The following is a 16,008-nucleotide window of genomic DNA, read 5'->3' on the forward strand; positions in this document are numbered from 1 at the left end:
ACAGGCACAGATATCTTGAAGGCCTAAGCACCTCTCAGCTCATATTAAGGGCTTGCAGTAAGGCTTCGAACAGCTGTATCTGGGCATCTCCCATATGTCAAAATTTTAGCCTCCCTCTCAATGCGGCTCATAGCCTTAGCCGCGACTTGAGTATTTGCTCCTGTATTTTATGCCTCTGGGTGAACCACTTTATTTTGGTTAGATCGTGTCACAGGAGAAAAGCAAGCAGCATTTCAATTCCTTGCAGGATCAATTCTTATTGTTTAAGTATTGAGCGGCATTGTGAGCCGAGAGAATATTATCTAGTAGTTTAGACCAAAGTTTCTATTTCAGGCCCGAGGAAGAGCAAAATTGGGTGTGTTTTACAAGGCCTAATGAAACTTTTATGGCTCCGAACAAAAAAGGCACCAGTCCTCTTCGAGCATTTGTATGAATTAGGTTTCAGACGGTCTGCAACTGGAGGTAAGCACTGCGGGGGGGGGGGGACATTCATATCTGGGGAATTCTGCAGCCAAAAAGAAATATATCGAGCTGGTTTCTTCACACAAAGCTCTTCCCTTTGTAAAAAGGCCAGCCTACACTTTGGGCTGCCATGCACGCTCACTCATATACCGTGGAACCTAGAGTTGCGAACGTAACCCGTCCCGGAGGCACGTCCCCAACTTGAAGCGTTCACATCCAGAAGTGCTGCGTCTGTACATGCCCGCAGTGCAATTTAGCGCTTCTGCGCATGCAGCGAAACCTGGACGTAACCGTTCTGGTACTTCCGGGATGCCGCAGGACGCAACTTGAAAAGACATAACCTGTAGCGGACACAACTTGAGGCATGATGGTATAGTTATGCAGAGCCAAGTACCCTGTTTCTCCGAAAATAAGCCGTAGCCATAAAATAAGCCGGAGCAGGATTTTTAAGCATTCAAGGAATATAAGCCATACCCCGAAAATAAGACATAGTGATAGGCACAGCAGCAATGCCGGCTGTGGCAGGAGGAAGGGGGGGAATAAGACATCCCCTGTAAAAAAAAGCCATAGTGTGGTTTTTTGAGGAAAAATAAATATAAGACGGTGTCTTATTTTCGGAGCAACACTGTAGTATGGTATTTTTTATTTATTTCATAAAAGCTATACACCGCTTGATTGCAAAGCAAACACAAAAGCCTCACAAGCGGTTTACAAAACGATAAAACAAAAAGTTGAAATACCGAATCAAATTAAAATTCACATCGGCATCTCTAAACGCCTGGGTAGGCTTCCCTAAACAAGAAAGCCTTTAGCAAGCAGCAAAAGGAATACCATGGGCAGGATTCAGACCTGCTGGATCTACTTTGATTTTTTAAACTGTAACTCCAGGATCAAACAACCAGAGCTTGGTGCTAATATAAGATTGCAGCTTACCACATACATAGAGCATTAGTTCATAAATATCCATAAAAACCCATGATTTTAAAAACCAATAAAACATCAGCAGGTACCGATAGGTTAAAAAGAGATATTCATGGTACAAAGGCCAGTCTGAACAGTACAATTGACAGAAGGCGTCGTCAGAAAGAAGGCAGGGGTAGTGCCTGCTGAACCTCCAGCAGCAGGCAGTTCCACAGGGCAGGGCCTGTCACACTAAAGGCCCAGTCCCTAGTGAAGACCAATTGAACCTCAGGGGTGTGAGGAACCGCCAGAAGTGCCCCATCGGGTTACTGGAGACTGAGATCCGTCACAAAAATACAGGGTTTCCTCAGAAAAGCAAAGGCACCTGCCCTGTAGACACCCCCAATCTGTGCTGCTCCTCTCTGAAGTCTCCCTAATTTGTCAACAGGGTTACCCAGACCTCAACCCTCTGCACCAAATAACTTCCCACCAGACCTACGCTGAGCTGTTTCGTAAGTTCCCAATGCTTCAATATATAGATAGATATTTATCTCCAGTTGATGCAACCTAAAATGTCACTGGCTCTCCTGAAATCCAGAAATAGACAAGTTGCTATGGAGCATGGCAAAGACCAAGCGCAAAGTAGTATTTTCAAGAAGTAGAGGGGAAGGTCTCTCAAATAAACAGGGGTTTCTTACACCTGCATCTGGCTTCACCTAGGCTGATTTTCCGCTCAACCTGCCGAGAACCTCAGCACACATTAAAAAAACTAATAGTGTTCTAGCCCTCGGTACTGTGGAGAGATTTTCAGGGCCATGGACAAGACATCCGTCCTCCGACAAGACCATGACTACAACATTCTCCAGGGACAGTCCCAGATATACAGAAGGATGTCTGTGTTTTCTTTGGATATTGTTTCAGAAAGTGTGCATTACTCTTAAGTGTGAACTGCAGAACCTCCAAGGGTCCCCATTTTTCAGGGACAGTCCCAGAAATTATAGAAGCCACTCCGGTTTCTGACTTGATCCCGGAATGTCCCGCTTTTCCCGAGGATGTCCCTATTTTCATCAGAGAAATGTTGTAGGGTATGGGGTTATGTGATCCCCGAGCCAAGGAGAAAAGTAACTATAAAATCTTTAGGAGACATCTGTATAAGGAATTTTTTGGATGCTTAATGTTTTGTTATGTTTTTCTATATGTTGGGAGTCGCCCAGAGTGGCTGGGGCAACCCAGGCAGGTGGGCAGGGTATAAAAAAAAATTATTATTATTATTATGGAACAGGACGTCCCTAGTTTCATTGGAGAAATGCTAGAAGGTTTGCATATAAATACAGTGGACCCTCGAGTTACGTACCGCTCTGGATAAGTAACTTTCGGGTAACCTTCCGTGTTTCGTCGCATGCGCATGTGCAGAAGCGCTCTGCATGCCTCACGCATGTGCAGAAGCACTCTATCATGCTGCACCTGTGCGCAGAGGCGGCGCCTCCAGTTACAGACTTTTCAGGTTAATTACAGACCCCCAGGACAAATTTAGTTCATATCCGGAGGTCCATTGTAAACAGTAACAATAATTGTTTGAAGTTGTATATGGCATGCAGAACAAATTGGTTTATCATATTTTTAACCCTGTATTTCTCGGGGGGGGGGAGCAGATATGCATACTGGATAGCTGTCAAAAATCACACACACCCATGAGAACTACACAGCAATCTGATGAAACCGCCATAGAGGAAGAGAAAGTGAAACAGCTACACAACACAGACTCAGTAAAAGGCATTCCTATTGCCAATCGCAAGTGCCTATCTTGTGGCTCAACGCTGCAAAACAGGAAGTCACACACAATGCACTCGGGCAGTTTGAAAAACCCTGGCATCAGCCACGCTCCACATTCTTGTGAAAAAGCACTAAAAGCCCTGCCTGTCTTGCTCTCCCACCAAATGTAGCTCTGAAAGTGGGGAGACAAAAGCACCCCAACACCTCAGTGGCAAACCAAGCTGCCCTTTAAAGAGACAGTGACATGAGGCATGCCCGTAAGCTTTCTCCAAGGAACTCGGGCTAATGGGCATTGTCTAGCAAACACCCAGACAAGGACACTACCCTGTTTCTCATATTTTAAGACATACCCATAAAATAAGCCATAGCAGGATTTTTAAGCATTCAAGGAATATAAGCCATACCCCAAAAATAAGACATAGTGATAGGCGCAGCAGCAATGCCGGCCGCGGCAGGAGGAGGAGGAAAAAAATAAGACATCCCTTGAAAATAAGCCATAGTGTGTTTTTTTGAGGAAAAAATAAATATAAGACATGTCTTATAATATGAGAAACACGGTACCACCGCCAGTATCCCTACAACAAGCCTGTGAGGTAGGCAAAGCTGTGAGTGCTGGAGCTGGCCAATAACTGGCTTTCAAAATTGTGATAGATCACCAGCTAAACATTGCAATACACCGATACATCACGGTTCTGATATAAGGATGGAACTACGTGGAGAACTGGGCTGGCTTCACGGTTTTCCCTGCATCGTGATTTTTGTCGACACATACGCCTGCGATTCGCTGGCCCATGATTATTGCATAGCTCATACACACCACCATGATTCGTGATATATTACCAGGTCAAAGAATTATGAAACCAATATCACAATGTGGACTTCAAACCGGTTTTGGACGATGTATTGATATATTGCCCAGCCCTTGTGAGCCCATGCAGCTTGGCTCCTGGACACCAAGGGAGTTTTGTGGCCAAGTGAAGACTGGGCACTCTTAAGCACTATAAAGGAACCTAAACTACTAAAAAAAAAAAAAACACCACCCAAATGAACTTATTTGCCAATTCTAGAGAAGGGGTAGGAACCGGTGGCTCTCCAGATGCTATTGGACTTCAATTCCCATAATTCCTAGCAGGGAACATCCATGCTGGCAGGGGCTGATGGGAGCTGGAGTCTAACCAAATTCCCCACCCACACTCTAGTGCAGGGGTCCCCAGACTTACCGGGCTTCGGGCCGGTGCCCGCCGCGCCGACCGCGCAGCGGGCCGGAGGGCAGGGGAGTGCGCGCCCGTGCGCATGCGCACACGCACACGGTCGGAAACAAATCGCCGGAAATCGCTTGTGCGCATGCGTATGGGCCTCCCCCGACCCAGAAGTGCACCGGAAATGACCTCTTCTGGGTCGGGAGAGGCCCATACGCATGCGCACAAGCGATTTTCGGCGATTTTTCCCCGATTTTGAATATCGCCGTCGCGCCGCGCGCCATAAGAGCGGGCGGCGGCAGCGGGCGGCGGGGGTCGTCGCGGGCCGGATTGGGAGGCCAATTGGGCCGCATCCAGCCCGGGGGCTGTAGTCTGGGGACCGCTGCTCTAGTGCAACCAAATAACAGAACCCAGGATGGAGTTTGCAAGGAAGGAGCTGGGCTATAGTGATCATAACAACCTTGATCCTCTGTAGCTGGTGACATCACACAAGAAGCAGATTTGGCCCCCAATCCAATCACGTCTGGGTGAACCCCTGTACTTTCCCCTTATGAATGAATTGTTGCTGTGAGAATAAATTAGGGTGCATGTGTTTTGAACCAGTTTACGTGGGGCAGAAAATTTCCCAATGCTTAATTTGTCCATAGAAAGTTTGCTGTTTTCGAAAGTTTAAATATGAACGGAATCCAATCGCCACTACAGCATCGGGCAAACTGGAAAAAAGGTTTTAGCTTTTTAGTTTTAGCCAGTAAAATAAGTGTGCCCATTTAGATTGCTCTCTAAGGCATCAAAAAAAAATCAGATGCAAACCAAAACAGTTCTGATGCTGTTTGCCCTAGGCACAGAGTAGAGGGGGAAATTTCCAATTCAAAATTTTGCAGATGACCCACATCACTGATTTATACCCAGGCAGTTTGCATCACTAAGGAAGAAGGATGATTAAAACTGATTGAAAGGAAGTTTTCCCACTATTATCTCATATTATCCCCAAGTAATGATGCATACTAACCGCTTCATCTAACAACAAAACCTATTAATCTACAACTAAATAGAGTGTTTAAACTTAAACTCTTCCCAATGTTCACATAGCTGCCAAGTTATCCCTTTTTTTAAGGGAAATTCCCTTATGCTGAATAGGCTTCCTCCTGAGAAAAGGGAAAACTTGGCAGCTATGTGTTCATAAATGCTGCAGCTTTCTCTTCCACCTTTGCTCTCCTTTCATATATCACTTCCACAGTCCACCTGCTTTGCTCCAGCCGATGCTCAGAAACATGAAATGGCTAAGAATCCAGAGCTTTGGCACACGCCAGGGAACCATGGAAAGGGAATGAGGGTTTTTCTCCTCCGTCCTGCAACTGTGTACAGTGGTACTTCGTTCTGGAGGTCCGTTCTAAACCTGAAACTGTTCTTAACTTAGGGTACCACTTGCTACCGCCGCGCTGCTGGAGCGCAATTTCTGTTCTCATCCTGAAGCAAAATTCTTAACCCGAAGGTTAGCGGAGTCTGTAACCTGAAGCGTCTGTAACCTGAAGCGTCTGTAACCCAAGGGACCACTGTATAGACTCTACATCCCACAGATGCCAATGTGTAAATAAGAGATTTAGTCTCTAAAAGGACCCCAGGGGGGGGGGGGAACCAGCCTTGCCCAGTGGGGCAGCCACCATCCCAGCAAACCACCAAATCCTGAGCCAGGGAGAAATTGCTACGTGTTGTGGCTTTATTGCTGTTACTATGAATTTGTTCTTGTGATGTGTTTAGTAGTGGTTGGAGTGTCAGACTAGGACCTGGAGGTTCAATTCCCCACTCAGCCGTGAAACTTGGGGTCATGGGGTTTGAGCCCCGTGTTAGGTGAAAGATTCCTGTATTTCAGAGGGTTGGACAACATGACCCTTCTAACTCTTGAGATTCTATGATAGGCAAAGGGAAACTCTGACCATTAACCTCCTCTCCCTCATGGGATATCTTTGGGAGAAGAAAAGACTAAGTGGGAAACCCCACACAAATCCGGAGCGAAGTCCCTAAGACAGCTGGATGGCGCCTTGTAGGCCTGCAACTCCTGCAGCCAAGTTGGTGCCAAATGTATTCATAGAATCATAGAGTTGGAAGAGACCACAAGGGCCATCCAGTCCAACCCCCTGCCAAGCCTCTGCTTAAAGACCTCCAAAGAAGGAGACTCCACCACACTCCTTGGCAGCAAATTCCACTGCCGAACAGCTCTTACTGTCAGGAGGTTCTTCCTAATGTTTAGGTATTGCTCTGCTTACTCTTGGAACACATGGGTGAGGCCAGGTGGGTGGGTGGGTGTCTTGTCACCTGAGGGGCCCAGGACCTCCATACACACTGCCTAGGCTTGCACCCCACTAAGGTCACTTCAGAGCTGCTAACACAGCGGTTTGACTTCACCCCCGGAGGCACTCTCCATTGTCTCTTGAGGCTAACAGATGTCAACACTGATTCTATGGTTAGGTTGGCCACTGGCCTCATTCATCAGGCCTCTTGTTACGTTTTCACGGTGAATACAGTTTCATGAACTGCATCTGTCGAGATTGGATGTGTCTATAGTGTCATCACAGTGCGGACCAAGCAGAGCACCAGCCTCTGCCTCCGATCATGACATATTGTGTCCTAGCACATGTCTCAAACTAAGCAGTGGCTATAGGGGAAATGCAAGCCAAGTCAGGTAGGCCAAAGGCAATGCATACAGTGCTCAGCTCTGCTCAAGATACGCTCAAGAGTGTCTCCTGGGGGACAAGAGAATACTCTTCTCCATGAAATTAAGTTGTTCAACGCATGACCCTAGGGCACGGGGAAGTATCTCTGCACATGCTCAGAAACACTAGGCCAAAACAGTCCAGGATTTTGAAGAAGAGGCAGCAGCCCTCTTAGACAGAATGTGAGAATCGACAAGTCCGCAGAGAAAGCAAAAATACAACTATGCAACACATACCCAGAGAGCAGGACGCAACCGCCCTATGCACTCCTCAAAGCGTCAGTAATAAAAACAACACTAAATTTGCTACATCAGCAAAAGAAGAGGAAGCAAAAGGGGACCAAATTGTTGCATGAAAACTGAGACACAAAGCCCTCCTCTGGGGGGGGGGGGAACAGGGCTGGTGGGGGAGCTTTGGCCCCTGACAGCATCCAACTGCTGTACACACACATTGAACTGAGCCCCACATCCCTCCCCAGCCTGCCGCAGCCCCACTGAAGAGGCCAAAGCCGGTCCTCTGGCGCCTGCCAAAGTGGCCCCCTTTTTTGCATTGACATGTGCAAATGTTCCAGGATCCGCCCGCCTCCCCGCCTTGCACGGCTCCTTCTTCTTCTTCTATGGCCCTTCGCCATCATCATCCCCCCTTGCCAGGTGGGTAGGGGGGCCCCGGGCCATGACTCATGCAAAAACGCCCCATGGAAATTGGGGCTCCATTGCGCGCGCAGCTCCTCACCTGCCCACAGCGCGTGTGCGTAACGGGGTAGTCAGCTGCAGCAGCTTGGGAGTACAGTACGAGAGCGGAGGGGCTCCGCAGTGCGCGTGCGCGGCGAGGAGGGCAGAAACAGAACCGGTTCTCTCGACAGCCCCGCCTCCCCCCCTCCCTTGCTCAGCTGCGCGACGCCTCATTGGCTCGCAGCTCCCTGCGTCGGGGAAAGAAGGGAGGGGCCGGACTACAAATCCCAGCAAGCACGGCGCGGAGGCGGAGCGAATGAATATGAACGAGAGGGGGGCTGTCTGGCCCCGCCTCTGGAGAAGCTGGGAGATTCATTCATAAAAAAAGGAGAGTTGGGCAACTGCGAACTCCGCGATGGTTTGTTACAAGGCGGCTCCTCCAAAGCGAGTCGGGCGCCCCAGGTTTTCAAAACTAGGTAAATAACCTCACCTAAGTCTTTCTTTCTTTTCTTTTTCATAATTTGTATTTAAGATTTTCAATTTTCCACAAATCAATAATTTTACAACCATTTTAACATGTTCCTTCCCCCTCTTTCTGTGGTTTATTGATTTTTTAAAATATATTTTCTGCATGCTCCAAATTAACTTAATTATTTATCCATCTATTTAAATGTATACTCTTTTGAAACTGCAGGTTGTTGCAATAATCCTGCCAATGATCTTATCTGTTTACAGTTTGTTTGTAAATATTCAATAATTTCTTTTTTTTCTTTTTTAAAGTTTTGCCACTTCTGCATATTCTGTAAGATTTTGTATCCATTCTTCTTTCGTCGGGACTACTTCTTCTTTTCATTTATGGGCAAGTAACATTCTTGCCACCGTAGTAAAGAATAGGTATCCCAGCTCCACTAAAAAGCCGAATAATCTTCTGCAAATAATGATACAATTAAAATCCTCATTTGTTGCTGCTTTCCTCCCTCCCCCCTCCCTCCCCCCTCCATGTAAAAGTTACATACATGAATAAATTTCTATACATCTTGGGTAGCTCTGTCCCTATAATTTCTTTCTTTCTTTTATTGTTTGGATTTGAACATGTAATAAAATTTTAATTCTAACTTTCAAAAATAAATGCATTCCATCTTGGCTGTATGGAACTGTTACAAGTGCCACATAATATGCACTCCACATCTGTAAGACATCTGTACATTACTTGTGTGGCAGCACACTGGAACTCCCTGCCTAGGCAAGCACCTTCTGCACTGTTTTTGGCACCTGCTGAAAACTCTCTCTCTCTCTCTCTCTCTCTCTCTCTCTCTCTTTTCTAGCCTTCCTAAATATCTAGAATGCTGATGCTTTCTTTATTGATGTTTTCATTTTTTATGTTGTAATTCTTTTTATTAAAAACATTCTTGTACTCTTTTTGTGTACTACTTTGAGGGTTTTATTTTATGATCAAATGGTACATTTTTATGAAATAAATAAATATAAATATGCCATATTTATTTGTGTCCCGTTTGTGGCATGCTCTTCCCAGGGAGGCTCACCTAGTGCCTTCTTTGCATATCTTTAGGCACCAGGCAGCAAACATTTCTCTTCAACCAGGTTTTTGGCTTATTAACATTCAATGGCTTTTAAAAAATCTTCATAGGGAGGGGGCCGTTATTGCTTTGTCTTTGTTCTTGTTTTATTATGTGTTTTATATTCTCATTTTGTATTTTTCTGTTGCGTACCGCCTCAGGATCTTTTGAAGAAGGGTGGAATACAAATTTTAAATAATGATGAATATACAGGAAACGCCTTTAAGGCAGCTAATATAAGCATTAAAAAAGCAGGGGGTAGCAACAATAACAAATGCAAGTTGTATAAATTCATTTAAATCTAGTTCGGGGACTGTTTGTGGGATGATTCGAATCTGGAACTCCAGCACTCTGTGCTGCAACTTTTTGTTGCAGTTCCTACTCAACACAGGCTGTTATTCTATCTATCCCTAATCTGGTTATGTTGGTAATTAACATTTCGCTCACTAGGACATGAGAAGTGATAATCAAGTTTATTAAAATATCTGTAGCATTGTTACAAATTGTATGCCTTCCTTAAATCTTAATTGCTGCCTATATTTATGTGCCAGGTGTGGAGGGGGGAGGGAGGAAAGCAGCAACAAATGAGGATTTTAATTGTATCATTATTTGCAGAAGATTATTCGGCTTTTAAGTGGAGCTGGGATACCTATTCTTTACTACAGCAAAATAAAGAATAGCTGTCATTGTCAGCTTCCTGCAGGAGAGCTTTTGAAGCTTGCAAAACTTACCCCAGCGTAGATTCCACTGGCTTGTAAAGACTGCATGTCCAGGCATTTTAATTAGTACTAGGAAGTCTGCCTCCACTTCAGTTAACCTTCAAAACTTTTCTCACTTTTAAAGGTCACCCGATTTCAAAGGTGGTTTTGTGAATTTCAGTAGGCCTTGGGAAGCCTGGTCTCCATTTCACAGACATGTTTGTTTGTTTTTTCAAAATGGCATGTATGCTTTGTTCCCTATTTTGGGCACCAGTAAATTTGGCAGCATCTGAGGAAATGCATGTATGCCTGCCTGAAAAAAGAAGTCTGTGATATTGCAAACGTTTTCACCCTGGCTCGGTCGGTGTCACTGAAGACCACAGGGACAATGGGTGTTATGCTCTACAGCAGGTATTCCCAAACTTCGGCCCTCCAGATGTTTTGGACTACAATTCCCATCATCCTTGACCACTGGTCCTGTTAGCTAGGGATCATGGGAGTTGTAGGCCAAAACATCTGGAGGGCCACAGTTTGGGGATGCCTGCTCTACAGAGATGTCAACCGGCATGGATAACAACAACAACAAATTTTTATTTATACCCTGCCCTTCCTTGTCCAGAAACTGGGCTCAGAGTGGCTAACAACAAATATAAAACATTGATTAAAAACAACTTTAAAACAGCTTTAAAACAACATAAAGGTGAAGGGACCCCTGACCATTAGGTCCAGTTGTGACCAACTCTGGGGTTGCGGCGCTCATCTCGCATTATTGGCTGAGGGAGCCAGCGTACAGCTTCCAGGTCATGTGGCCAGCATGACAAAGCCACTTCTGGCGAACCAGAGCAGCACACGGAAACGGCAAAACAACATAAAGTACAACATAAAGGTACCGTAGCATCGCCAGGGTTAACTGACCAAGTTAGTCCTGCTATGGCCAGCAAAGAGACCAGGGAAGTATTTAGAATGCGGGGACCCAGAAAGGTTTCTTCATAGAAAAAGGGAAGGGAAAAAGGAATGGAGGATCAGGCTAAATTGAAGGCCAGGCGGAATAGCTCTGTCTTACAGGCCCTGCGGATGGAGAGCAAGTCCCGCAGGGCCCTAGTCTCATGGAACAGAGCATTCCACCAGGTCGGTGCCATCACTGAAAAGGCCCTGGCCCTGGTGGAGGATAATCTGGCTTCTTTAGGGCCCAGGACCTTAGGCTGTTATTATTCACTGACCTTAGGGTCCTCTGCGGGACATACCAGAAGAGGCGGTCCTGTAAGTATGAGGGTCCTTGGCCGCATAGGGCTTTAAAGGTCAAAACCAGCACCTTAAACCTGACCCAGTACTCCACCGGGAGCCAGTGCAGCTGGTAAAGCACTGGGTGAATATGACCCCATGACAAGGACCCTGTGAGGAGCCTCGCTGCAGCATTCTGCACCCGCTGGAGTTTCTGGGACAGTTTCAAGGGCAGCCCTGCATAGAGGGAGTTACAGTAGTCAAGCCTGGAGGTGACCGTCGCATGGATGGCTGGCCGTCGAAGCAAAGTCAGGAGGGCAGTGCAGGGCATGGCAAGGCAAGGCACCTTGGAGAGGGATGTGGATTCAGCACCACGGATAGCACTCATGCAACAGACACCATGCATTCAACTGGTCTCAACCAATGCGCCATGGCACCCTGGGGTGCTTTGAATGATTGTCAGGGGTGCTGTGGGCAACACTGACCTCTGACCCTCTTTCTTTCCTTCCTTCCTTTTCTTTTCCTTCCTTCCTTCCCTCCCTCCTCTGATGCCCTCTTGCGTCTCTGCCTCCTAAAGGCTTGCACAGCTGTTTATTGCAACAGCCCTGGTTATAAGCTCTGCAGGCGAATGGTGCCTGGGGGAGGTAGCTCTCTCTTTGTTAGCTCAGAGACCGGGGTGGTGGTGGCAGCGGCTGCCCAGAGGACTCCCAAGGAGAGGGAACGCTGCACAAGGGAGGGTGTTTGGAAAAGGGTGAGAGGCTGCCAGCTCTGCAGGCAAGGGGTGGCATAACTGGGCTCCCGAGCCCCTCAGGTGTGCAGCATAGAATCATAGAATTGGAAGAGACCACAAGGGCCATCCAGTCCAACCCCCTGCCAAGCAGGAAACATCATCAAAACATTATTGACATATGCCTGTCAAGCCTCTTCTTAAAGACCTCCAAAGAAGGAGACTCCACCACACTCCTTGGCAGCAAATTCCACTGCCAAACAGTTCTTACTGTCAGGAAGTTCTTCCTAATGTTTAGGTGGAATCTTCTTTTTTGTAGTTTGAATCTATTGCTCCGTGTCGCTTCGCTGGAGCAGCAGAAAACAACCTTTCTTCCTCCTCTATATGACATCCTTTTATAAATTTGAACATGGCTATGATATCACCCCTTAACCTTCTCTTCTCCAGGCTAAACATACCCAGCTCCCTAAGCCATTCCTCATAAGGCATTGTTTCCAGGCCTTTGACCATTTTGGTTGCCCTCTTCTGGACACGTTCCAGCTTGTCTGTAACCTTCTTGAACTGTGGTGCCCAGAACTGGACACAGTACTCCAGGTGAGGTCTGACCAGAGCAGAATACAGTGGTACTATTACTTCCCTAGATCTAGATGCTATACTCCTATTGATGCAGCCCAGAATTGCATTGGCCTTTTTAGCTGCTGCATCACACTGTTGACTCATGTCAAGTTTGTGGTCTACCAAGACTCCTTGATCCTTTTCACATATACTGCTCTCAAGCCAGATGTTACCCATCCTGTATTTGTGCCTTTCATTTTTTTTTGCCCAAGTGTAGTACTTTACCTTTCTCCCTGTTAAAATTCATCTTGTTTGCTTTGGCCTAGCAGAAAGAATGTACTTGGTTAAGGGAACCGTGGACACAAAAAGGTTGAAAATCTTCATCCTAGAGCAACTGGCTGGCTAGGTAGTCATCAATTGGAAGCCCACATCCCGAGTATTGCCTCCTGCCCAGTGCAAAGGATCAGTGCCTCCCCCCCCCCCAAGCTGTGGGTATTCCCATTGAGTCATTGGTCCAGCCATTGGAATCTGGTGGAAACGGTGTCTTCTCAGGTTTCAGAAGATGAGAGGCAGGCTCTGCAGATCTACCTGGGACAGAGCAGGGAATAATTCCACCATCCTCAGAGATGCAGTCTCTGGGAGATTCTGCCTCCAGTGTAGTCCTAGTACAGGGCCGTGGTAGAAGGACAGTCAAGGAAATGGCCCTGCAGCAAATATCCACAGTAACAGGAAAGGAGGAGTTGTCAAGTATGGACCTGGTGTTTTGCTAGAGAGACAAACAGGGGTGCTGCTGGTGTGCCATGCAGTGCAGTGCCCAGAGAACATAGGAGAAGCGGTCTTGGAGGTGGTGTTGGAGAAAACCAGGGCAAACACTATTTTATCTGCAACAAAGAGCAGAAAATCAATGTTTTAAACGTCTAAATGAATAGGTGATGTTCCTGATATGTTTAAGGAACTCACTAGCTGTCAAGGATTCTGGACAGTTCAACATTTATTCAGATGCTTTTTCTAAAAGCCTCTGCTTTTGCTTCAGGGGAAATATAGAGCTTTCAGACAGTATGCGGCAGCTACACTGGTGACTGGGAGCGGCCGCCGAGACCACATAACACTGGTCCTGAAAGACCTACATTGGCTCCCAGTACATTTCTGAGCACAATTCAAAGTGTTGGTGCTGACCTTTAAAGCCCTAAATGGCCTCGGTCCAGTATACCTGAAGGAGCGTCTCCTCCCCCATCGTTCTGCCCGGACACTGAGGGCCAGCTCCCAAGGCCTTCTGGCGGTTCCCTCACTGCGAGAAGCCAAGTTACAGGGAACCAGGCAGAGGGCCTTCTCGGTAGTGGCACCCACCCTGTGGAATGCCCTCCCACCACAGGTCAGAGAGAACAACAACTACCAGACCTTTAGAAGGCATCTCAAGGCAGCCCTGTTTAGGGAAGCTTTTAATGTTTGGTGGATTTCTGTATTTTAATATTTTGTTGGAAGCCGCCCAGAGTGGCTGGGGGAACCCGGCCAGATGGGCGGGGTATAAAGAATAAATTAGTAGTAGTAGTAGTAGTAGTAGTAGTAGTAGTAGTAGTAGTATTTTCATTTGCTGGGTCTGGCCTGGTTCTGTCTTCAAGAAGGCAGTATCGGTCTAAGTTCCTGCAGGAACATTTCTGAAAGCATCATTTGAATGTCATTTTGTTCAAGCGAGGACGGTTTGACAGTCCACCTGCTTGTTTGGAAATGCAATCTCTCACAAGCACAAGGCTTGCGAAAAAAGGTTTTAAAAGGGCCGAGGTCCACCTAAACTTCGCTTCCATAAACATTCCATTTCTACAACTCCCCCCTCCAATGTTGCCGCCGCCACCAGAAGATTTTCTGCATCCTTTTGCAGCAATGGTAAATCACCTCTCAGCACTGCTTCAAAAGAAAGCACCTTAGGGGCAAAAGTGTCAGAAACCTGCATTGACATCAAGATTCTGTTGCCTTCCTTGCACTCTACACCCTTCCCATTATTGCTTCCCATTAAGCTTCTAACAGCATCTGTCAGGTAGCTCACCTGGGCTTTCTCTACCCTATGGAAAGTCATCATCAATAGACCTAGCATACTATTCCGGGGGAGGGCTGCACAGATTCTGAGAGAGAGAGAAGTTTAATTGGCCCAGCGGAGTTTAGTGTGCTTTCCTTTATTGTACATTATCATATTATTACTTTAGCAATCTGAGTCAAGACAACAGTCTTTTAGAGGCACCTTGAGGACTTAGCAGTTTTACGCCAAGTCGCACTGGGGCACCTACAGATGAACCAAACAGGTTGTGTGGCAGGCCCTTTTCTACAGAAGGGTTTGGAAGCACACTAAAGTGTGGTTCCCAATTAGCTAATGAGTGAGGGCGCCCTGTTTTTCAAAAGGCAAGCTACGGACCCTCTACTTTTGGAAATTTTGATTATGGTAAAACAATTTTTTGAACAAAATGTGGGGTAGCAAAGGATTTTAGGTCTACTTAAAAAAGCCATAAAATTAGTGATATTGCCATGCAAAAATGACAAAAAAAATAGTTGGGGGGAGGCAAGGAATAGGGCCACAGACCCCCTAGGTGCGTTCCCCGGTCCCCCAGGGGTCCCCGGACCTCTAATTGGAAACCACTGCATTAAAGCATTCTCCTTTCAACAAAGTGTCAGCATTTGCCCTCAGCCTCAGTGATTTTCAGTTGGATTCGTGCTCTTGTGCTGTGATATCATCATGCTCACTATGCGTTTCCCTGAGTGGCAAGATCACTTTATGAAGAAAATAAGCAACCCAAGCCTTTTGACCCACTTGGTGCCAAAACAGGGGCTTATATGGGAAACCAACAACAGCAAAGGGGATTGATAAAGCTGCTCTGGGGAATATATTTGGTGCCGCAGGAGAACAATCCTATAAGGTCCCATTCATCTACACATCAAGCCATGTGGGATCACCTTCCCCATGATATGAGTGTGTGTGTGTGTGTGTGTGTGTGTGTGTGTGTGAGAGAGAGAGAGAGAGAGAGAGAGAGAGAGAGAGAGAGAGAGAGAGACCAGCTTTCTCGAAGCTACGAACATGAGTTTGACCAAACTGCGGGAGGCAGTGGAATGCCTGGCGTGCTATGGTCCATGGGGTCACAAAGAGTCGGACACGACTAAACGACTAAACAACAACAACATCTCATACAGTGGATCAAAACTTAAATTAGATTCCAAAGATTGTATCCCTGATTTCAGTTTCTTCTTCCCTTTGTAGTTTTCTCCTGGCTTTTTTCAGTTCTAACTCTTCAATTGCAGGTCTAGATAACAACTCTTTCCATTTTCAGGTCTGCAATAAGCTACCCTATTTTCCAACCTATATAAAATATTTTCACTCGGCCTTCAAACCTTTTTGCCAATCAGGAGAATAAGTTTATAGGCTAAATATTTGACCCTCCTGTGCAGAGGTTTCTGAGCAAAACATCAGTTTAACCTTCCTAGGAACTTTTGACCCAGCTATGCAAGACTCCCTTTAAAATAAAAAGCAACC

At 46.4% G+C, this 16,008-nt stretch overlaps 1 protein-coding gene across 5 annotated transcripts in view; it reads right to left on the reverse strand.

Annotated features, from left to right (window-relative positions):
- The window catches only part of TSNARE1 (t-SNARE domain containing 1), a 378,187-nt gene extending 370,216 nt beyond the window's left edge, over positions 1–7,971 (reverse strand). For 4 of the 5 annotated variants that reach the window (XM_060277563.2, XM_060277562.2, XM_088676050.1 and 1 more), the window contains exon 1: positions 7,778–7,922. The gene's annotated coding sequence lies outside the window, so the exon portion shown is untranslated. Of the gene's footprint in view, positions 1–7,777 lie in introns of all 5 variants that reach the window. The other variant, XM_088676051.1, reaches the window with a different exon arrangement.
- Between the last annotated feature and the right edge of the window lie 8,037 nt (positions 7,972–16,008).

Source organism: Zootoca vivipara, chromosome 8 (genome assembly GCF_965207765.1).
Source record: "Zootoca vivipara chromosome 8, rZooViv2.hap1.1, whole genome shotgun sequence".
In the NCBI taxonomy this organism is placed as follows: domain Eukaryota; kingdom Metazoa; phylum Chordata; class Lepidosauria; order Squamata; family Lacertidae; genus Zootoca; species Zootoca vivipara.